The 6,998-nt window shown below is 41.0% G+C and overlaps 1 pseudogene; it reads left to right on the forward strand.

Moving 5' to 3' along the window:
• The first annotated feature begins 793 nt into the window (after window positions 1-793).
• LOC132426305 (dynein light chain 1, cytoplasmic-like) lies at window positions 794-1,044 on the forward strand (annotated as a pseudogene).
• The last annotated feature ends 5,954 nt before the right edge of the window (window positions 1,045-6,998 follow it).

A 6,998-nucleotide genomic window follows, 5' to 3' on the forward strand; every position in this document is an offset into this window, starting at 1 on the left:
GTTGAGAACAGGATTTTATTTATTTGTTTTTTTCAAGAAACATGCCATCCTCCTTGCTCAGCAAAATGTGGTTATTGGCTATATCTCCTTCCCTTCTATACAGAAAAAGATTTACAAACTGTATCCTAAAACAGGCAAGATAGCTTTCCACATGACTACTGGAGTCTCTGAACCAGCAGCAACTCAGGTTATTGATGTTAACTAATGTTAGTAACACAACTCATGTTAATTGATTATTTATAAAATTCTAGGTGTTAGGCACTTTTTACAGAAGATATTTGTTTTTTTGTCCAGTTTTCCTGGAGTACAACTGGGATTGATAGAGGCACAACTCTACAAGGTAATGTATCATTCAGGGTTAATCCAGGATACAGAAACCACACCAGTTAACTGAATAGAGAGAAATGAATATAAAGTATTCTTAACTAGATACAAAGTAATTAACTAGGTAACCGAAGGAGTAAAAGGAGAACTCTAATTAGTGGTGGGCTGCTAAGTGTTTACAATCAGATCTCTGGTTGGGGAAATCTGATTTGTAGCATTTGCCAATTTTCGTGGTGTAAATACTCCCAGCATGGCAGATTTCCAGCTACCAGCAGTTTACCATCTCCCTTGCAAAATTCCTGAAAATTTAACAATAGACTCTGCAAGCCAATATGGGCTGGTTCTGGCACAGAGGTAGCAACTGCAGGAAACCGCTAACATCCCTAGGGCTGAGGAACAAAGAAGCTGGAATTACTGAAACTTAGTAGCCTGGAGGAGGGGCACCGCAGCGTGAGGCAGCCTCTGCTCCATGGTAACCACGTGTACCCGAAAGGCCGTGATCAAAAATGCAGATATGTCGGAGGAGATGCAACGGGCTTGGTGGAGTGTGCTACCCAGGTGTTGGAGAAATATAACACTGAGAAGGACATTTGACAAGTACAAGCCCACCCGGCACAGCATCGCAGAAGGAACTTCGGTACTTACGCGACCCCTGTAACTAAACACTTGATCTACTTCTACCTGAGCCAAGTGGCCATTCTTCCGTTCAGATCTGGTTAGAAACATGGATTGTACCACACACCCGGTGATCTATCCAAAAACAAGGACTGCAGCCTGAATTCCAAATACCTGAGACTGAAATCTTCATCCTCCCCTAAAGGAACACCTCGATCTTTGAGATTTCATTGTCTTGCTTTGAACAGGGTATTCTAATTTCTTGTGGTTATAAAACAATTAGCAAAGCAGCCTACATTTGTAATTTTTATCTAGTCCCCATGTTTTTTCTTCTCCAAATCCATTCCTTTCAAAATAATAAATAAATAAATCTGATGGAGAAGTGTGAAAAATAAATAAATGCATGCACACATAAATATATAAACAAAAAGGAGGTGTGACTGGTGCCAGTGACTGAAATGAAGCACAATATTTGAAAGTGTCAGAGGAACTGCAAACTGGATTCAATTCTGACTTCAGGAAGGAACTGCCACCGCAGGATGGAAAAGCACTGCTGGAGCACAGCTCATAGGAACAGGAAGAGCTCAGAAGCCAACAGGAAGCAGACGGGAAGGAGCGTGGCTTCCTCCTCCAGCCTGGCCATCTCCCTCTAGTGCCCCCTGATGGAAGAGGAAAAGGGAACTGGCGGCAAAGCTGGATGTGGTTTGCAGAGTCCTAGCCCCAACATTGCTGAGCTGAATCTAGAAAGATGGTTTGGAGCTGAAAGGCAATAGCTTAATAACTGGCCCAGTTATAATCGGAAGAATAATATACTTGTATAACTCCTTACAATTTGCAAAGCTTTAGAAAAAACCAAATTGAAATGATAATCACCATTTACTGCTAAGTATTTATGAGCCAGGAACCATGCTAAATTTTATACACAACGTATCTCATTCAATTTTCAGAACGGTCGTATGAGATAGGTATTGTTAACCCCATTTAGTTTATGAGGAAACAGAGGTACAAAAAGTTTAAGAGAGCTGCCAGAGATTACACAAGCTGATGGCGACTAAGTGGTTGTTACACATGAAGTCCACAGTACGGTCTCTTAGCCACTGGGCTGGAATTTTCAGTAGGAAAGAAACCAAAATGACAAGCACCAAATTCATTTGATATCTACTCTGGAAGATTTATATTCTGAATGGGGTAGAGCAGAGATCCTATTAGTGGTGACAGTTCCTGCTCTCAGACATTGCATAGAAGAATTTGGTAATATGCAAAACAACAGCTCTCTTTAAGAGGTCTATGTTAAAGTTGGGGTCGGCTGGAAAGAAAACCATAAAAATAGCAACCTAAACCATTCAGGGGCTTCATTTTTGTCACATAAAATGAGTCCAGAGTTTGGCAGTCAAAGAATGAATGGTAACACTCTGATGCCCTCAAGGATCTAGGTTCTTTCTAATTTTTCCCCACTTTTCACTCTTCCTTTGCAGGTGTCTTCCCTTCTCATGCTGCTGCCTTGTGCCAAGGCTGTTCCTTCATATCAAAATTTGAGTCAGTGTTTCAGTTGAAAAGAGGGAAAGGATGAAGAGAGGCTAATTCTGCTCCTTTCAAAGAATTTCTCAGAAGCCCCTACCAGGAAATTCTGCTTACATCTCATTGTCCAGAACTGCGTCACATGGCTACTCATAGCTGAAAGGGAGGCTGGGAAATACCTTTTGTAGCTAGGCATATTTCCACACAATAAAATAGGAGTTCAGTTAATTTGAAAAAAGAAAGGATATTGGTTTGCAAATTATGCACATCAATCACAAAAGATAAGCAGGGCTTGTAGGATCAACAGCTTATTTCCCCTTTACTTAGTTGTCTGACTTTGCCATTTCCCAACCTCTTCACTTTTCATTGACTCTGTGACCCGGATTTCCCAAGGCACCCTCAGCTGAAAGTGTTCACCTCTTTGTCCCATAAACTCTCTCATATTTGCCAGCCCTGTGTCCTGACTTTGGTATGAAAAATATGTGTCCATATAAACTATTTATCTGTTTTCTGGTAAATTCTTCAACAGCCCTTCCGTTCCTCTTAATTCTCAATTTAGGCCCAGCTGACCCTAAAACTAAAGTCCCAAAATGTCCCCTTTCGTTTTGTTTGTTTTTTCATTTTTTTGGACCATTTTGTCAAACTTCTGTTGTTTCTGGTAATTTGATTTAACATTCTTAGGGTTTGGAACCATTGCTGGATCAAACTGAATAGAACATGTCAAGAGGGATTATTAAACTTCATATGAAGTGATATTCTCCTCCAACAGTACCTCCTCTCCTCTTCATCCAAGGAGATTGTGAGCTTGAAGAGTAAGGGTTAGGAGATCCTAAGCATTCAGCCTTTGAGCTACTTACTCTCTATACTCTTTCTTCATACTATCTTAACCAGAATAAATAGAACTTTAAACACTAGGACGATTTCAAGAAGACAGGAAAGCATTCCAAGTAGGCACAGCACCCCTTTCCTCTCTCTCCAAGAGATCATGGCCATGAGAATCAATAACCAAGCTCCAGTAGGCAATAACTTAATAGGACAATGTGTCAGGTAAGAGGTAGGTGACATATAATTACTATGCAATAATCTTAGCCTTCATTTTAGCAGATTGTCATAAAGTGTTGATCTGTGTATGTGTGTGTTCATGCACTTAATTCTACACACCTATACCACCAGAGCAGAGGCCCTTATGCCTTTTTCCCTCTTTTTCTCCTAAGGTTTTTTTTTTTTTTAATAGATTTCTTTTAGAAAGGTTTTAGATTTACAGAGAAACTGAGCAAATGGTACAGAGTGCTCCCATATACCTTCCCCTCACCCAGTATACCCTATTATTAACATCTTATATGAGTATGGTACATTTGTTACAATTAATGAACCAATATTGATACATTATTATTAAATAAAGTCCAGAATTTATTAACATATTTCTTTTAGTTTTTACCTAATGTCTTTTTTCTGTTAGAGGATCCCACAAGGCTACCACATTCATTACATTTAGTCATCATGTCCCTTTAGGCTCATCTTGACTATGACCGTTTCTCACTTTCCTTGTTGTTTTTGTTGTTTGTTTTTATTGGAGTGTAACTGATTTACAATGATGTGTTAATCTGTGCTGTACAGCAAAGTGAGTCAGTTATACATATACATATCTCCACTCTTTTTTAGATTCTTTTCCCATATAGGTCATTACAGAGTATTGAGTAGAGTTCCCTGTGCTATATACAGTAGGTCCTTATTCGTTATCTATTTTCCTTGTTTTTAATAACCTTGACAGTTTTAAGGAGTGCTGGTCAGGTGTGTTGTAGGATGCCCTCTACTGGAATTTGATGTTTTTCTTTTGTCCAGTTTGGGATTATGGGTTTGGGGGAGGAAGAGCACAGAGGTAAAGGGTCATTTTTACCACAGTCATATCAGGGGTACATACAATCAACAGAACTAATTATTTTGAAGCTGACCTTGGTCACTGGCTAAAGTAGTGTTTGTCAGGTTTATCCACTATAAAGTTACTCTTTTTTCCCCTTTCTGTACTGTATGCATTTTTCAAGGAAACCAATGTATACAGTCCACACTTAAGAAGTGAGGAGTTATGCCCCCTTCCCTGAGGGTGGAGTATCTGCACAACTTATTTGGACGTCTTCTGCATGGGAGATTTGTCTCTTCTCCCCCATCTACCTCTTTATTCAATCATTTATCTATATCAGTGTGGGCTTACAGATATTTATTTTATACTCTGGGTTATGATCCAATACTACTTTGTTTATTTTGTTGTCCAAAAATTTCCAGCTTTGGCATTGGCATCTCTTTCAATTGACTCCTGTGCCCCTTTGATGTAATACAAATCAACGTAGGTTTGGTTTTTAGTTCGTTTTTTTGTTCATTTGTTCAGACCTTCCTTATTTGGGGGCTCTACAAGATTCACCAGGTTCATCTTGTATTATTTCCTGCCCCAGTCCTAGAATTAGCCATTTCTCCAATTATATTTTCATCTTTATTATCAATTTTAGTTGTTTCAACAATTCTTTATTCAATAAATAAGCATGAAGTTCCTGTTTCCTTTTGCTTCCAACAAAGAAGAGATGAGAAGCAGACACACACAAAAAATAAGTTCAAAAGAAGCAGATCCTCGAGAGAAGGAAGGAAGAAAGGGTTTCACGTCTTCTATTCCCTATCGTTACCAGGAGGTAAGTCACACTTCTAGACTGTCAGAGGGGAAAGTCCATCTGCAGGAGAAAGTCAACACCTGGACCCCCCTCAAAGCATCCCTAGGGTGGGTGCTGTCCCTCCAAAAGAACCTCTGCTCTCTTTTTTCCTGCAGGGAAAGGTCCTTGCATCTCATCTTGAAAAGAGAGGACACCATCCAGCACATCTGTGTCCTCTGGAAATGGTTCAAATTCTGGTGCCAACACGGAGAAGGATAAAAGGAGCCCAAGGAATGTCTCTAGTGAAGATGAAAATATCCACAAGCCCCTCAAGATATCAAGATACCCTTGTGAGAGTGCCAGTGTGTGTAAAGTGGCCAGTGGGTGTTTCAATGAAACAGTACCAAGTGAGAGGCACTGAATGCCGTCTCCTAGGGGTGCTGTAAATATATTAATAGGACCACATTACAGAGAAGGGGGTCCAGCAAATTGTGTGCTCCTGAAGGCACCAACAAATGGATAGAGGGAAGCAAGAACCATAAAAACTGGCTGGGGTTTCCCTTCTCAGTGGCTGCTTCCTCCAGAAAGCCCACCCTGGCCCATGGAATGGCCTGGGTGGGGCATCTTTGAGCACCTAAAGCTGTGAACTCTCACTCACTTATCAACAAATGTTTACTCACCCCTAATATGAGTCAAGAACTAAGCTATGTGCCAGGGATAAAGAATTACACCCTGAGACTCAAAACTCACATACCAGGGGATGGAGAAGGAGGGTGGGGGAATCACAAACATGTCAGTATGCAACTTCAATACCATGATAGGAGGCAATAGGCAAGACAGAAGAAGAATAACTGCCCGGGTTATGAGGCAAAGGATGGTGGAATGGATGAAGAAACATCCAAGCAGTCTTAAAGGATGACAATTAATCCTCCAATTCCACTCATTGACCATTCTTCATATTATCTAATATATTATATTCTTCTCTTGCTTTTTCTCTCTAACTTCTCTTAGAGACACCTTTTGATTTACTCACTGTCATCAGTCAGGTTTCCACCAGCGAAAACAGAACCAGTAGGATATATATGTAAAGAAATGGGAGATAGATAGAGATAGAGATAAAAGGAAAGAGAGAAAGCGAGAGAGAGAGGGAGGGATTTATTGCAAGGAATTGGCTTACACAATTGTAGAGGCTGGCCAGGCAAGTCTGAAATCCTTAGGGCAGGCTGGAAGGAAGGACAGGCTGGAAACTCTTGCAGGAGCTTGACACTGCAGTCAGCAGGTGGAATTTCTTCTTCCTCAGGGAAACCTCAGCTCTGTTCACAAAGCCTTTCAACTGACTGGATCCAGCCCACCCAGATTTTTCAGGATAATCTCCTCTTACTTAGAGTCAACTGATTGTAGATGTTAAACAGATCTACAAAATACATTCACAGCAACACCCACATGACTGTTTGATTGATTAACTGGGAATTACAGCCTAGCCAAGTTGACACATACAACTGACCATCAAACTCACCCATCTCTTTCTACTATCTGCCTTCAGTGCACCACTCACATGAGATCACAGACTTCCCTGGCGGTCCAGTTGTTAAGACTCCCCGCTTCCACTGCAAGGGGCACAGGTTCGATCCCTGGTCAGGGAAATAAGATCCCGCATGCCGTGCAGCGCAGCCAAACAAACAAACAGAAAAACACACACATGAGATCACAATGAGAGGAATTCCTCTAGGACTTGTGCAATATAATAGCCCAGCTTATTCACTGATTCACCCCCCTCCCACCCCAACACACCTAACTACTCGGAGCCTTTGCCTGGACTCGGGCAGGGCTATAGCTGCCTGTCTGGGTGTGCCCAGGGTTCAGATCACTATTGAACATTTCCTGGATAAACAAAGAGGACTATTG

The sequence above is a fragment of the Delphinus delphis genome, chromosome 5 (genome assembly GCF_949987515.2).
Source record: "Delphinus delphis chromosome 5, mDelDel1.2, whole genome shotgun sequence".
NCBI lineage: Eukaryota > Metazoa > Chordata > Mammalia > Artiodactyla > Delphinidae > Delphinus > Delphinus delphis.